Source organism: Ctenopharyngodon idella, chromosome 14 (genome assembly GCF_019924925.1).
Source record: "Ctenopharyngodon idella isolate HZGC_01 chromosome 14, HZGC01, whole genome shotgun sequence".
Lineage (NCBI taxonomy): Eukaryota > Metazoa > Chordata > Actinopteri > Cypriniformes > Xenocyprididae > Ctenopharyngodon > Ctenopharyngodon idella.
The window spans coordinates 4,204,777-4,223,240 of NC_067233.1; positions in this window are offsets into that span (position 1 = coordinate 4,204,777).

An 18,464-nucleotide genomic window follows, 5' to 3' on the forward strand; every position below is an offset into this window, starting at 1 on the left:
TCATGCTTGAAACAGTTCTGAAATGAGCAAACAATCTTCATATATCAGAACTACAGGCGGGGAGATTAAAGTTGTGTTTTACCTAAACGTAGCCCACGGTCTCCTGTTTCTGAGAGGCTTGCTTGATCAGTATTCAAGAAATATATTCATTGGTAACTACAGGTTTCAAAGCCTCAGAAACAAAAGAGCAGCTCTTACAAAGGTTGACTTTTCCAGGGGCTGCTCTTTGTTCCCAAACAAGATCCAAATAGAAAAAGTGAAAGCAATTTTTGATTCTCTTTCTTTAAAAAAAAAAAAAGACCTTGGTAAGCTTGTTTTATTCCAAAAACCAAACCAAAAAAAGTTAGAAAAGAAGGACAACCCTAAAGTGCTTACTTGCTTTGCTTTGCTTTAAAAAATTAAATATCACTGCTTCACAGAATTTTCTATAATTTACCAGATGAACTCAAAATGAGTTGTCACTTTGCATGCACCGTCTGCGTTGTTTAAGCACCCTGTTCACTAAAGGAATTATGCAAATAAAGTATCAGTGCAAATATGCCTGACAAAAAAAAAAAAAAAAAAAAAAATCAAAATCTCTATTGAATGCACGCATTTTGCATGCCACAATTCCCCAGATTGCAAACTGGTTCTTAGTGTTCAGTAGTGTAGGATGCAGCAGACTAAACATACGCAAAGGACTTTTTTAAATAAAATTCTGTTTACTGGCAGACCAGCAAGTGCAAAACATTTATTCTTTTCAGCGCAAATTTTGGGGTCATTGTGATTTTGCCAAGTAAAGCCCAAAGTATTCTTCACTTTTTACACATATGCAAGGGTCAGCGTATGCGTGACGCACATACTGTACGTGCACCGCCAGATTTTTGTAATTGCGCACACTTTGTACGCACAGGTTGCTTTTTTTTTTTTTTTGTTGCAGTAATTAGTTTATCCACAAGGTGGCAACCGTGCCCTGGGGGCGCCGATTCACAAGATAGTCAAAGAAAAACTGCATAAACAGAACAGACCGGAACACATGCAAGCTACAGCGACGACGGAGACCTACATAGACAAGAGATTGTGTGAAGAGGTTAGAAAGTACCCTCATTTGTACAACTTTAGCATGAAAGAATACAAAGATGTTTACATGGGTTGTAACTCATGGCGAGAGATTGCTTAAAACTGCGTATGCGTCAAATGAAGTATACTTTCCAAGGCTGTGCATTCGACTGTGCGTACACACACACAAAAAAAAGTATACTCAGGGCTTAAGACATGTTTGTTGATTAACATACTATGTTGATCTTAGAACAACATTCCTGTCTGAAAATTGAGTCATAACCCTCTCCTTACCCTTAAAGGGGTGGTTGATTATGATTTCACTTTTTTAACTTTAGTTAGTGTGTAATGTTGCTGTTTGAGCACAAACAACAAAGAACAAAAATCTGCAAAGTTACGACGCTCAAAGTTCAATGCAATGGGAGATATTTTTTTAAAGAATTCTCTGTTTAAGGACTACAACAAACGGCTGGTAGGGACTACAACAAGCTTCTTCCCTGGTTGGTGACATCACTAACCCTAAAATTTGCCCCCGAGAACACGCAACAAAGGGGGCGAGGCCATGTTGGGCTGCTTTATAGAAGAGGAAGAGTTGTTGTAGTAGAGTGTTGTTACCATGCCGTCATTTATGCCGGACTGCTTCACAAACGAGGGTCAATTCAACACTGGATTTGCACAAAAGATCAACATGATGCTAGTGGATGAGTTGAATCAACTCCACAGCAACTACATAAATTTATCCACTAACCATTCAGAAACATCCAGTTTCATTCTAAAAGTTATAACTTCTTCCTGAGTCTCTCCATCAGTGTCGACTCCGGTTTGAACAATGTAAGGCTGAACACCGTTACTGACAATCCTCATTTTGGCTGCGTGAGATTCTCCAGCTTTGTTGTTGTTGAGCAACCGAAGAGCGAGCTGTTAAAGCTCCACCCTCTTCTGGAAAGGGGGCCGGGAGCAGAAAAAATGCACAAAAACGGCATGTTTTTTACTACAGCAATAAATCCAGACCAACCTGCAATATTTGTGGGATGTTTTATCTAGGTTTGAAATCTGTTTAAGACATTTAAAAAAATGCAGTGAAAATATTTTTCACATTGTAAAATAATTTGCATGCTGTGAAAAGGTTGTGATAATGTTTTTGCCCAAGTCACGTAATACCACAAACATCTGGCTTGCTTTAACATCATAAATATGTATTTTCACAATTTTACAGAAACGTTGTATCCCCTTAGTCTTGGGCAAAAGTAGTCTTGAAGAAAGAATGGGTGAGCTGAATGTGGCCGACTCAGGCAGTATTTCCAGAATGCGCATTTGGGGAATAGGGAACACGCTGACAGATTGACATTAAGTAAAAAAGTTTTCAAATGAAGTATATTCGTGCAGCAGCATGTTCAGCAGAGAATCTGATGGCAATAAACCTGAATGGAGGCAAGAGCCTGTGACAGTCACAGCACATAGAATGTAAATTTAGCTGCAGTACAGACCTACATAGATTGAATGCAGCAGTGCAGCGATCGGGGCGGGCGGGGGATGAGGGCGGGGGGCAGTTCCCTCTCCAATATGTCCTCAGACCTTTATTTACAACATCTCTGTAGTTAGCGCTGAGAATTTGCCGTCTCTCACTCCGACAGCCTTGGCCACAAAACTAATGTGAGCGAAGATGTTGAATAATTTGGAGTGAGTCCTTGGTATCGATAACAGGGTCACCAGAAAAGCTGTTCCGTGAATTGCATTAATCTTGGCCTGCCGTATACCACAATTCATCATGATGTGAGGCAGGATATGGCTTGCAACTGAAGCCTGTCCCAGACCAAATGAAGTCATAAAATACACACCTTGGTGTTGAGGAAGCACCCTCCCTTTTTTTCTTCCTGGAAGCACTGTCTTGTGAGGAAATGTGTTCTTTCCTCCCCCATTCTTTCTTCCTCCGTTGTTAATAGAGCACATCGAGACTAATCAGCATGGTTTTTATGAGTTCATGATGTGGTCATACATCCAGAAATGTAACATCATAAAAGATACATGGGAGAATTTGCTAGAAACAACTAGCGTTTTGTGTGTGTGTGTTGTTTTAACCCCCAATTCGCAAAAGGAATTATGCAAATCAGGCAAACACACATGCAAAATTAGTCCTGAATGTAATTTGAACAGTGTAATTCTCCATCTTGTGGGTCTGTTCTGAGTGCTACTGTAGGAGGTGAAGAATGCAGTAGACTAACATGATCTGCCTTACTTTAGGACTGCACCAGTGCAATCCAGACACCTGAATCAGCTATTTGAAATGCCAAAAGTGCGTGTGAATACACAGTGCATCTGTATGTATGCCAGTTACTGCACTTTTCTCCATCATTTGGTGAATTTCTTTTAAATGAAATTCTGTTTCATTCTGATCTGATATTAAGATTTTCCAGTCTGTGCGTTGTTGTGCCAGTAGGTGGAGACAACTGATTACTTGCATCCCAATTTGCATACTTATGCACTACTCTATGCTGTTTTGTAATACCTATAAATAGTGTGAGTAGTGTGTTCGCACTGAAAGTTTCTTTTCCAAAAAGAAAAGGTGCACTTTAAATTCCTGGATGATGTACACAATGTAGGATTAGTTCACTTCAGAATTCAAATTTCCTGATAATTTACTCATTATGTCATCCAAGATGTTTATGTCTTTCTTTCTTTGGTCGAAAAGAAATTATGGTTTTTGAGGAAAACATTCCAGGATTTTTCTCCTTATAGTGGACTTCAACAGCTACCAACGGGTTGAAGGTCCAAATGTCAGTTTCAGTGCAGCTTCAAAGAGCTCTACACGATCCTTGACGAGGAATAAGGGTCTTATCTAGTGAAACGATCGGTCATTTTCTAAAAAAAAAAAAAATGTATATACTTTTTAACCACAAATGCTCGTCTTGCACTAGCTCTGCGATGCGCCACACATTATGTGATCACGTTGGAAAGGTCACGCGTGTGGTAGGGCAAAAACCTCCTTCTCATTTTCTCCTCCAAATTCAAAATCGTCAGACATCATCGTTCGACCTTTTTTTGTAATAGGCCGTTTGACTTAGTCTTTGCATGTTCGCTTTCTAGACACTAGATCGGTACTTCCGCCTATGTCACGCGTGACCTTTCCAACATGATTGCGTAATGTGTGGTGCATCGCAGAGCAGTGCAAGATGAGCATTTGTGGTTGAAAAGTATTTCAAATTTTTATTTTTTATTTTTAAAATGACCGATCGTTTCTCTAGATAAGACCCTTATTCCTCGTCTGGGATCGTGTAGAGCTCTTTGAAGCTGCACTGAAACTGACATTTGGACCTTCAACCCGTTGAAGTCCACTATATGGAGAAAAATCTGGAATGTTTTCCTTGAAAACCTTCATTTCTTTTCGACTGAAGAGAGAACGACATAAACATCTTGGATGACATGGGGGTGAGCAAATGATCAGGACATTTTAATTCTGAAGTGAACTAATCCTTTAATTTACTCTTCATGCACTCAACTGTCGCAGCTTTAATTACGTATCGCAGGGGGAGGGGCATCAGACTCTGACGCTGGATGACAAATTATCCTTATAAAATTCATACACTACACGGTTGAGTACATAGTGCAAAAGTACATAATGTTTAAGTGCACAGTGTTTAGTGCATCCTTTGGGACACAACTATGTCTTTTATAAGTGAATCATTGAATCAAATAATTCATTCAAAAACACACATCCATTCAGAAACTAAACAAGTGGGGGCGTGTTCGTGTAAACTAGGAGTCTATTTGGTTCATACAACATACAACATGTAGACTAGGAGTCCAGTCTCACTATGCTGCAGCCTTCCAATCGAGAAGCACCCAAGTGACATTTTGAGAGAGTCATTGAATCATTCGCTCAGTCGTTTGTTTGTTTTTTCAAAAATACTGATTCTTTCATGAATGTCTTGTTGATCATTGGAGAATCTTAGCCTAATGTCGCTTGGATTAATGCAAATAACATAATCTTCAAACCTAAACATTCTGAATATATTACTTATAATTTATATTTATTATTTATACAACTTCATACTCTTCGGTCCTGTTCACTGCCATTATAAAGCTTGGATGCGTCAGGATATTTATTAATATAACTCAGATTGTGTTCATTATAAAGAAGAAAGTCATGTACACCATGACTTGAGGGTGAGTAAATTATAGGGTAATTTTCATTTACCTTAATCCTTTAAGACACATGTGTTTTGCACTAAAATATCCTATGCTGAAGTGGTGCAATGTTTCACCTCACTTTTTTTTTTGGGGTGAAATTCTCAGTAAAATTTTTATTTGCCACTAAGTTAATCATGGGAAATGTTTTAAAGGGAATCCTCCACTAAACTAACTAGGACATCATCTTTCTAATGCAGGATTAGTCATCATGACTAAATGCCTTTGAGTATTATAGCTCTGACATATCGGAGGATACCGTTGATTCCGTCTGAATGAGTAACACAGTCACAAACTCACTTTGAATCCCAGATTCGCCTTCCTACGTCTGACCGTCCACATGCACCTCGTGACCACAAGACATGCAGAATTTTTAATCAAGAGGCAGCTTGTGTTGCAGGCAGTGAAAATCCATCATTCTCAAACTGCTATTGATGTGAATGTCAAGACCAGTGAGAGACCATCACAGAGAGCAGAACTGCAGAACGCACAACAAAGCACTCAGTGTAATTAGCAGCGGGGCCCTTGCCTCCATCCTATGAAATCACGCTGATGAAACCAGGAGTGACGGTGCAGTGATTCTGAAGCACGACAGAGCTGCAATTCGCTTCATGTTGTAATGTTGTTATGCAGGGCCGAAAACTGATCAAACACAAGCTGCGTTACAGTCTCAACAAGGAACTTCTTCGAAATCTTTACTGTTTGGCCGTTTAGGCTGTTGTTGTTTTTTTCCACTGCATTTAATTTCGCTATTCTTTTATATCGACAGCTCAATAGATCTTAGAGTAGATGCCATTTGTAATTTCATATGAATGAAAACAATTGGTTCAATAGGTCGTATTGTTGTGGCAAATTTAACCCTATAAAGCTGTATCATATTTGATATGCAAATGTCTAAAGCCTCCAAATTATCAACATCATCAAAACTGATGAAAAAAACACAATCTACTGCATGCCTTCTGTCATCTGATTTATAGGTTTTACTTTTTTAGTAAGTAAAAGTCTTTTTAGTGTATAATTCTAAAAATGGCCTCTTTCAGGACATTTTTCTCTGAAATATAAGAATAATTTTTCAATGCAAAGGGAGATATTTTCTTTTACAGAAATCACTGTTTAAGGACTACAACAAATGGCTGGTAGGGACTACAACAAGCTTCTTCCAGGGTTGGTGACATCACAAAACCCTAAAATTTACATAAACCCCACCCCCGAGAACACACAACAAACTGATAAGGCCATGTTGGGCTGCTTTAGAGAAGAGGAAGAGTTGTTGTAGTAGAGTGTTGTTGCCATGCCGTCATTTTACACCGGACTGCTTCACAAATGAGGGTCAATTCAATGCTGGATTTGCACAAAAGATTAACATGACGGCACATGCTAGTGGATGAGTTAAATCAACTCCACAGCAACTACATACATTTATCCACTAACCATTCAGAAACGTCCAGTTTCATTCTAAAAGTTTTAACTTCTTCCTGAGTCTCTCCATCAGTGTCGTCTCCGGTTTGAACAATGTAAGGCTGAACACCGTTACTGACAATCCTCATTTTGGCTGCATGAGATTCTCCAGCTTTGTTGTTGTTGAGCAACCGAAGCGTGAGCTGTTCAAGCTCCGCCCTCTTCTGGAAAGTGGGCCGGGAGCAGCAGCTCATTTTCATTTAAAGGGACACACACAAAAACGGCGTGTTTTTGCTCACACCCAAATAGGGGCAAATTTGACAAGCTATAATAAATGATCTGTGGGGTATTTTGAGCTGAAACTTTACAGACACATTCTGGGGATACCAGAGACTTACAGTTTATTACATCTTATAAAAGGGGCATTATAGGTCCCCTTTAAATAAAGATTTACACTCTATCAGAATTTCATCTTTCTTTTTAGCCATATAAATATCAGCAACTGCACCAAATTGCATATTTTTGCTTAGTTTGGGCTGCTGAACTGAGGTGTTTTTTTCCTCCTCGAGTATGAGCTCCATATTCTCACTATATGAGTCATAAAAGCCTTATGTTTCAATATTAAACAAAAACACATTTGTACATTTTTAGATGTTTTTTTTTCTTTAGATTTTGTTTAAAGGTTCAGTAAACGGTTACATTTTTTTTTTTTAATAGACCTTTTCTGACTATTATTTCATATCATGCTTTACATGGTTAAAGCCATGAACAGGGTTAAAATTAGTAATTTAAAGTTTAACATGAGAAATTAACTCACATTGCTGGCAATTTCAAAATATAACTCCACAATTGTAAGAGATAATTTTGAGAAAACAAAGTTTAATTGCCAGATTTAGTCACATTGCAAGATATATTGTCAAAAGTCACAATTACCTTTTTGTTTCATAAAGGCTTCAGAATGATGTACTGTACCACTAAATCGAAATGTACACCACAGGCAAGAATTATAAACCAAACTCTCATTTCTCTATGTTAAATAATCCATCACCTAGTTTGTGATGTGTAATTCTAGCTGTGATGGAAATACAACTATCTGTCTGAAGTGTTGGCATTCATCACTAATATGAAGCATTGCCTGCAGAATTATTACTATTGCTAATAGCACTAATATTAAAAATAAACATAAAACTCATCTAAAAAGAGACTACTATTATGACATTGAAGTATTCAGTTACACAGGAGTGTAGAAACTATATGAAAAGTGCGAAGGCATATGAAGTTTGCTTTCTGTCAACATCTCAGAGCGCAGACTGTTCAAGGTGCAGCTTGGGTCAAGAATATTAATTACATCATGTGACACTCACCTGAACTGATTTCCTGAAAGGTGAATGTTGGTACAAGCTTTTATCACTTGTGCTTTTAATCAGCCGACTGCCAAAGCAACCGGTTGGCAAAGTCTACTGCTTAGCTTTTAAAGTCGTCATTTTATGTGCCCTGCTGCCATTTATTGTCCTTTACACTGCGGCCAAGCAAAATAAGCTTTTTAAAATGATTATCTCCTGAAAAGTGAGAGGGAAAGTGAGAGTTTTATAATTGGAATGTCATTCATATCACTCACTATTAAAGCAGCTTCAAGTCAAACTTCAGCTGTCATACGAAACTCGCCGCTAATCACTTCTTCATATATGCATTTCATTAACAGCTCAAGTAATGAGTCTTAGACTGTGTTTGCACAGAAGACTCTACATGTATCCTGCCATGTGACTCATCAAGTGCTGTGTGATGATTCCGACTTGATTTTGTGGGGCACGGCTCCGGCTTTTGTTCATTCCGACTTCCTGCTTGCTGCATCTGCGTGTAATGCCCTCTGGGAATACAGCTGGGCTGTAGCCTACATGAAGAGCAGCAAGAAAATATTAAAAACGTCTGGCTAGTTGCATTCTTCTTCATTTTTGGAGCCAATTGCAATTTTGTTTTTATTCCCGTTCTATTTATACTAATTGCATAAGCACCAATCATGCACAACATGTAATCGGTGCGCTTTCATAAACAGCACTCGGTAGGTAAATGAGGGGATCCTCATCTAAGCAATCAGCACCTTCACGCATTTGTTTCTTGTGTATGAGACACCTGGGATATCGAACGCAATTGGTGAGCTGCAAATTCTTTCTCCACAGGAAGATGTGGACAAGACAGTCGATGATTCAGTGGAGTTGTCTCAGCTCCCCGGATCCCCTGGCTGGCTGACTCTCCTCTCTCGGGCAAGTCAGATCTGTTTGATAGCATTTAGCGGGACAAGCAGATGTCAACTGCTGCTGACCTTGCCAATTATTACCCCAACAGAAAGCTAATGACAGCATTTCTATTCACTCCTGCTGGGGAACCTGAAAGCTGCCATTATGTTCCTTTAATCTATTCAGAAATTTGCATGTATTCTAATGTCTTGAAAACCTGATAAAAGAAGGCCGTATTCATTACACGAATGACTCGGTTTCGGACGGGTTTTTAAGACTGACAGCTGGATTATGCAAACTGTCTTTCTTTGAAGCATCTAGGCAGACTGGTTTCAACAGCCTCTTTGGCATTGGTCAGCACAGGGGCGTTTGCTGATCAATGATGTTAATGCAGAAGATGCACAATGCTCGATCTCAGCAGACGGCCAGGTTCATTGATCGGGAGATTGTTCACATGCTCGCTGTCTTGAATCACTGAATCTCTCAGCGTAGAGAGAGCTATTAAGAGACCATGAAATCAAAACTGGACTTTTCTGGCTTTTAGTCCATGTCAGCTTTGAGATTATCTGTATGCTGGTCGCTGTATGGACAAACATCTTTTGTTGATCCTGGAACAACATTCCTGTCCAAAAACATAGTCCATCTTAGGGAAATTATAGGTGAATAAGAATGGTGTAGAAGCACCTAACCCTGGTTGTAAGCCTAAATTTGGCATAAACTTGACTCTCAAATCTGATTTGTTGATTGGAATGTTGTTCCAGGATCAACAAGGGAGTAGAAAACATTCTCCATCAAATGCTGGGCTTTCAATCAAACTCCGTTGTGCAAATGTATCAGTGATTTGGTAGAAGCAGCCAAATGAGGCAGATGCCAATATGGACATTTTGCATGACTGCCTTTATCCTTTAAGACCATGAACAAAGCTAAAACACAAAAGAAAATACAGGCTAAACTAGATTAAATATGGGTTCACTTGCAGTGAAGATAAACATGATTTGTGCCAACCAAAAATGTTTTGTGCAGTGAATTATTGACTGCTGAGAGCATGAAACAATCACGTCAAGACATTTACAATAGAAACTTAAAATGTGAAATGGAACACTTTAAGTGTTTTTTGTTTTTATTTTGTAGAGTAATCAATTTTTATACTGATTTAAGTCACCACATTTCAGATTGATAAAATATGGGTCCTGAAGCAAGAGCAGTTGAGAACCAGTGCTAGTATACCTTCTCTTTAAAAAAACATCTTCCATAAATTAACATTTAGGAATGTTTATGTCTTTCTTTCTTCAGTCGAAAAGAAATTAAGGTTTTTGAGGAAAACATTCTAGGATTTTTCTAAATATAGTGGACTTCAACGGCTACCAACAGGTCCAAATGTCAGTTTCAGTGCAGCTTCAAAGGGCTCTACATGAGGAATAAGGGTCTTATCTAGCGAAACGATTGGTCAATGTCTAAAAAAAATAAACATTTATATACTTTTTAACCACAAATGCTCATCTTGCACTACCTCTACGATGCGCCAAGCATTACGTAATCACGTTGGAAAGGTCAGGCGTGACGTAGGAGGAAGAACCGAGCAAGTGTTTACAAAGTGAACGCACAAAGACTAAGTCAAACGGCCTTTACACAAAAAAAAAAAAAAGGTGAAACAATAATGTTGGATGATTTTGAAGTTGGAGGAGCAAATGAGATGGAGTTTTTTGCCCTACCCCGATACTTCTGCCTATGTCATAACGTGATTTTGCAGGAATTATAATCAGGCGGTAAAAATACTAGCCATTAAAAGTCTGTTGAACCAATGGGATCACTCGGGGTCCTAAAGGAGACCCGATTCCTGTGGGGACTTGATTTCTCACCACACCGGACGTGCCTTGATGCCTTCCTACCTTAGCATGCGTCCTTTGAAGGCAGCATTTTTCAGCTTTCGGACGCAGCCAAGGAATTTTGTAAGAGAAACACAAAACTCTAGTTTAAGTGAGTACAAAAACATTTATCGCTCATAACTTCTGAAGAGAAATAGCTCAGACACTGACCAAGGATTAAACTTTCTAGTGTGCATGTGTCACAAACTAAAGGTTACGTGTTTGGCTGAATGCATACGCTAAGTGTTTGCGTCAAAACTGAAGTATAATTTGGGCTTTAGCGTGGCCCTGTTAGCCCCTGTTGGTAGATACTGTAACTACAATATCTGATCCCACAAAGCATCTTTCTCCATTGACAGCTATTTAAAAGTAGCTCTGAATTCTGATGAATTATTCATATAAATCACAAGTGTGAAATGGACTTGATATTTTTTCCCTGTCTGTTGACTTTGGCGTCACAGCTCAGGATAGTGACCAGTGAAAGGTTTTGGACTGTGGTCGTTCTTTTTGTGCCATCAGCGTCAGTGTTTTCCTGTGTTGTCATGATATAATATTCTTGCACCCCAGTGCAGTAGACTGTGACGCTAGCAACGCCAAGGTCACGGGTTTGATGCCTAGGATATGCATTGGATTTATGCACTAAAACAGTTATTTGATCTCAGCTGAACAGTTACAGTAAGTCTCTTTTTTTCTCAGGGTCCTTCACTCTTCACGTATGAATCCTCCCTATACAGTAACTTTAGTTTAGTTCCTAAGGGACGTGTAATTGCATTCGTCTCAGACCAGCAGTACAAGCAGACAAGACTTATGCATTATTCATCTGCATTCCCTTTGCTGTAGTTCAAATTAGAGGTCATCGTCTAGCAGTGGATGATGTGATATTACACTTGCCCACTGGAAATAAACTCCTACTGTGGTGGGAAGGAGAACCATAAAACTTTCATTGTATTTACAAGTACCACCATGTGGTTTAGGTATCTTACAAGGTTTTTTCTGTCCTGCTCTCTCTCTCTCTTACCTGTCATAATCTCTCCACCTTGACACACTGCAGGAACTCTCCCTGATCATTGATTCTGCTGAAGCAGTAGAGAGCTCAACTCAGCACGCTCACCCTAACGCCTTAAGAGTGCAATTAACGACAGAGACACTCTCATTTCTCTTCTCTAGAATGAAATTGATCATTGACATTCATACGCTGGGTAATGGAGGCACGGATATTATCAGTACAAACAGACAGTGGTGTATTACATACCTTTGGGCTCTAATAAAACTCTAAGACCGAATCTTTTCTTTTCTGTCCTTTGCTGATCTATCATTTAGAGCGGGGGGTTTTAAACTTTGGGGCTGTACTGAGATGCGGGAAGTGGGTCCATGAAAAATTTGAGAAAGAAGAAAAAAAGATTTTACAAACATAACACATGCTGTTCAAAAGTTTTGGGTCTTTTTTATGTTTTTGAAGTCTCTAATGCTCATAAAGTCTGCATTTATTTGACCAAAAAATACAGTAATATTACGATTTAAACTAACTTTTACAAATTAATAAATTACTTTATTATTTATTAAGTATTTTATTACTGTGATGGCAAAGTGGAATTTTTAGCATCTTTACTCCAGTTTTCAGTGTCACATGATTTTTCAGAAATCATTCTGATATGCTGAAACATTTCTGATTATTACCAATGTTGAAAACTGTTGTGCTGCTTAATATTTTTGTGGAAACCATGATATATATATTTTTTTTTATTTAAAGTTCAGAAGAACAGCATTTATTCTTTTGTAACATTATAAATGTCTTTTTTGTCATTTTACTCTCATTTTAATGCATGTATTAATTTCTTTAAAAGAAAAATCACACTGACATGCAACTTTTGAACGTGATATATATATATTACAATAACAGCTTCAAGACGCTTCCTGTATGAACAAATTAATCGCTCACAGTGCTCAGGTGGGATTTTGGTCCATTCTTCTAAACAGACCATCTTTAAATCTCTTTAAATCTCCCTCTTGTGAATCTTGATCTTCAGTTCCTTCCACAAACAACTTTATTTTCCTCCTCTGGAATCAATTCAGAGTCTTTTTGCAGTATGTTTTGGATCGCTGTCCTGCTGGACGGTCCACCCTCATCCTCATCATCCTGCTGGTTGGCAACAGATTCATCTCAAGAATTTCCCAGTACATGGCTCTATTCATCTTCCCTTCAATAATATGGATTCTGTTATTACCATGAGAAGAGAAACCCCATACCATGATGCTTCCACCTCCAAACTTCACTGTTATGATATTTTTAGGGTCATATGAAAAGCCATTTCTTCTCCAAACATGGCGTGTGGTATTATTGCCAAAAAGTTTGATTTTTGTCGCATCTGACCAGACTGTATTCTCCCAGGCTTTTTCAAATGTTGTATAGCACACTTCAAACGAGCTTCAACATGCCTTTCTTCAATAATGGAGTCTTCCGGGGTGAGCGTGGCGGTGGAGTGCACTGCCTATTGTTTTCTCTGTGACAACTGCACCTGCTGCCTCCAAGTCTTTCTGGAGCTCTTTCCGAGCACTCTTTGGCTCTTGGGCTACTCTTCTGACTAAACTTTTGAGTCCCTGGTCAGAAATCCTGCGAGGAGCTCCTATGTGTGGCCGGTTGATGGTGAAGTGATGTTCCTTCTGCTTGCAGATAATGGCCCCATTGGTGCTTACAGGAACATTAATGAGTTGTGAAATGCGTCGGTAACCAGTGCCGTTGTTATGTAGTGTAACAATCTTGTTGCGAAGCCCTTGGGAGAGCTGTTTGCCCCTGCCAATCATGAGATGTTTGTATACTTGCGTTCAGAGGTGGGTAAGCCTTCTTCTAACCTATCAACATACACTAACCCAGCTGATTCTAATTTGCACTGGTAGAAGTAATTGCCTTGCCTTGGTGTCCTGCCTTTTCTTAGTGTGAAAACAATGTAGCTCTTTTTTTTTTTTAAATTTAGAAAGGGGGTCCCTTGAAAATTTTAAATATGGTGGACTAACGTTGTACAAATCAGTAAACTTTCAACAATGATGTAACTGACAAGAAATCCTTCTAAAGTCTTTGCATTACAGGAAAACAGTTAATGTAGCTCTATTCCTAGATAGGCAAATATAACTAGAACATCACTGGCTCCTAATGACATCAGATGGGCCGCCTATAGTGGGCCCCTGCGTCAGATTTTTAGATTCCCAGTGATCACCCCAAGCGGTCGTACTCAGAGGTCTTTGCAACCTCAAAACACGCATCTCATGTATTATTTTTGAAATAGGACAGTGCTCATTTCAAGGGCAGTCAATGCTGGGGACATAACACGCTGTGGCAGTAAAGCACCAGCCCTACGATTTATCAGTCTGGCTAAATTAAGGAGATTGCAAAATGTGGTTCCTTATGCGAATATGAACAAATGTGGCTTTTAATGTGATTGCCAGAGGCGGTTGTGCCATCAGTCAAGGTTAAGGCTGGTTGCGGTCAGGGAGTGGTTTCATAGCCATCTTAAGTGTGCGACAACAGTACATGTGGATGCTTTGAAAAAGCACCTGTTAAAATTAATGAGCCAGCTCTCCTCCCTTTATATGCATGAGATACTTCTGAAGACATGATGGCACCGCTGCATCGGATTACAAGACGCACGCTCTCGCGTCCGATACAAGATGCTGTAATTTACTCTGGCAAGTTGGTGGAGTCATTCATAAGCCACTCGGTTAACACATAAACGAATTTGTCAGAACAGACAAATAATCTCGCATCGGCTTCTGCCGATTTGTCACACGGCATCAGCGACGCGCGCTCCCTCTGATCATTTTGAGCCTGGATGAGAAGCAGAGGATGTGCTCTTTCACTCCAGAGACAGGTGGATTTATCATCCCCATAACAAATGCTAGACACATAATTCCCCTAAAACTGAAGCCAGATGGAGGGAGGATTCGTAACTAGCAAATCGTCTCGGCTGTAGGGTATTCCTTCTAAAGGGAAATCTGTAACGATGCTGCAGCGAGGGCAGAAAAATCGCTGACAGTTTCCAGAATTGGCATGTGTGACCTGCTAGCATTGGCTCTCCAGTGTGTCCTTGCTCCTGGATGCACGATCCCGGGCACAGGTGTGCCCATTCAGCATGAATGATCAACGTTATGTGCCATCCTGCTGTACACTGAGATGGAGTGTGTTTCCCAGTTGCTAAAATGGGTCTGTGTTTTAATATGACCAGGATGTAGAAAAAGCTAGGAAACCTCAGTCACGCTTGAGCAAAATTACATCTCCGTTTCCCCAAAGAGTAGCCTTTTCCAGATCATTTTAAGATATAAATAGGTAGGTCAGTCTGATGCCAGCTGTAAAGAATAGAGCACCTCCAAAGGTCAGATCACTCTCCGCACATTATTTACCAGTTTAATTTATCAGCTGTAAATGCATGCAGAAGATGTTTTATTGTGCATTTCTATTGCTGCTGAACCACATGTATAGAGATGATTACCAGCAAGCTGTTTCATCAAGAGAGAGATAATATGAGCACGCTACATTGAACTTATGAGTTTGTGCTGCCTTTGTGTTTCCCACTGAAAAAGCTCCTCGTTTATGATGAAGCATACAGCACATTTTCATCTTTTTCATTTCATGGCCTTTCCTGAGGAAACACATCCTTGATTACACTGAGAATATTCCCCACGTCTGCTTCGTAAAACTAAATTGGGCCGTGTAGGCTATGGACCATCATAAGTCATTTTGATTAAGTCATAGTGATACGCCAGATGCTACAAAAGCCCACTTTTCATTTACAGGTAAGACTCAGACTGGGGCTTATGGAAATTTCACAAAACAGCAATATTCACAAAACAGCATCTCGACTAGTTCACTAATAATAGTGGAGTTTAGGTATAACCCTTTAAATATATGAAGTTCAAAAAAAGTATCTTATGCTCACCAAGGCTGCATATATTTAATCTAAAATACTTTAAAAACAGTAATAGTGTGAAATATTAATACAATTTAAAATGCCTGTTTTGTTTTAATATATTTTAAAATGTAATTTATTCCTGTGATGGCAAATCTGAATTTTCAGCATCATTACTTCAGTCTTCAGTGTCACAGAAATCATAATATGCTGATTTGCTGCTCAAGAAACATTTCTGATTATTATCAATGTTGAAAACAGTTGTGCTGCTTCATATTTTTCTGGAAACCTTTTTTCAGGATTTTTTTGATGAAAAACGACAGCATTTATTAGAAATGTATTTGACATATATTGTAACATTATAAATATCTTGCTGAATAATATGTAAGAGATAATCCACAGCTATAGCTGTGCATTAAACGATTTTAATGCACAACGTGAAGGGAAAGAACCACGTCACACGAAGCGGAGTGCATTAAAATCGATTAATGGACAGCTAGCTATGGATTATTGCGCTTATACCATGGGCATTTTTCAGCATTGACAACTTAAAGCTGTTATTGATGTTTTTTAAGTGCAATATTTGACCGAAAGGATAAAAATTCTGGTTATTTTTGTCAGTTACGGCTCTAGCATTCTGCCCGCTTTGAGTCAGACGCAGAAATAAAGTAGTGTGTAAGATTACATTCATTTGAATGAATGAATTATAGTAATTATTTAAATTCATTATCGAGAGATAGAGAGAGAGAGAGATGCATGTGAATTACGTCTGTTCAGCATCTCTCTCTATTAACAACAATTGCTGTGAGTTTAATTACTTCAAAATCAGTGATGTTACCCCCTCGTTGCTGAGAAATATCGTTTCACTAACAAAGGTATTTTATTAATAAAAGTTGCGGGGCAGCATTTATAACAAGTTTCTGCGTTCCTAAATGTTCCTGCCAAATGACGTATGTAGCCCCATTGACACATTGACGTCCTAAGACACGAAACTATCGGTTTGTGCGAGAAACCGAACAGTACCGCACTCATTGAAGTATAAGCACGAGACATCACTTCCGTCATCAGAACGCGTTCAGACCTCACCAAACGGATGCACAAGGCAGTTGGACATAGTCGTGTTTTAGAGGTAAAAAATTATATAAATACTGTTCGGTTTCTTGCACAAACCGATCGTTTCGTGTCTTAGGACATCAGTGTGTCGTCACGAGCCGCAGGGTTTCATTTGGATTTGTCTGTGCATGTTTTTTTTTACTCTTATAGATTGTGTTCCCATTGACAAGCATTATACGACTGACAGACCGCAACGGTTGGAGTTAAAAATCATCATTTGTGTTCTACTGAAGAAACAAAGTCACCTACATCTTGGATGCCCTGGGGGTAAGCAGATAAACATCAAATTTTCATTTTTGGGTGAACTATCCCTTTAACGCAGACGCCACGTTTGAATGCACCATTATTAAACTGGCTTGGAACTGCCTGTGCATTAAACGGGTTTATTGCAAACCTTACAGCCAGTCAGAATCGAGTATTCAGACAGACCATATATATCCAGACAGAATATATACATATACCAGTACTCAGAAGTTTGGGGTAATAAAACCATTATATGCTATATTGTACCTTTAAAAGGTAATACAGGTTAATGATCACAACTGATACAGTAGTGCATACAGAAGGTTCATTTCTAATATACATCAAATAATTTCATACTGTATGCCTACCCAGTTACATTACATAAGAGAGACAATGAAAATAAATGTGCGGTGTTGGGGTACTCCGTGTCCCGTGGATTGGGAAATACTGATCTAAATGTTTCAGTCAGCTCATTCACCTCCCACTGATGGAGATGTGAGAAGAAAGCAAGATGTTTCTGTGTCTGAACAATAAGTGACGGTGTTTTGTTGCATAGCACCATTGAAAATTGACATTCGTCACACTCACCATATAAAACCAAGTAGATTAAATTAGGAGCATTTTCTTATTAGATAAAAATTAGATATGTTAATTCAATCCCTTAGATATACTTTATATAAGCATTTCTTCTTTACTGATATCCAACTAATGTGTTTTATGATTTGTCTTTTATGGATAGATAAAGGTCAAGGATTTTTTCACTAAAAGTCAGAGATTTGATCATATATAAAATGATCCAGTGCTGTACAACACAGACATGTGAATGGAAATAAATGTTTTACAAATGTGTTTTCTTCGATTAGTCCCGTCATTCTGTCAGCTTGTTCAGCATGTAATGCTTGTGTTAGCAGTTTTTTAATGGTATATAACTTTTTAATCTTAACCTCCTATTCAAAGTTTTTAATATACTATATTCAAAGCAGTCAGAAGTGACATTATTCAATTCCGTCAGTGTTTTGGCCCACTTACAACAACGGCAGTGGGAACAATGCAGAACGGGCGAATCTACCCCCAGTCTTGGCTGCTGAGCTGTTGATATCTTTAATCACTTCTTTCCGTTCTGTTTGTGTTGTCACGAATAACAAAATTTAACTGAATTTCTAGACTCTTATTCATCATGAAATATTAGAGCTGTCAAGGTGTTGTAGAGTTTGACAGAGATATACAGAGCGTCTATGAGTCACACTTCTGTAAAAACAAATACAAGTGGTACAACTGTAATTGATCTCAGATCCAGTGAGCGTTTTTAACAAAACTTCAAGATAAATACAATAACATAATAGATTTGAGACTTATTTAATGAAAAAAAAAGAATAAACCAATATCAAAATCTTTTAATAAAAACAAGAGGCTGCTCCGTTCTCAGGTATCTTATTCATTGGTGCTGACTGTATTGCACTGTGACAGTGTTTATTCGAAACATATGTTTG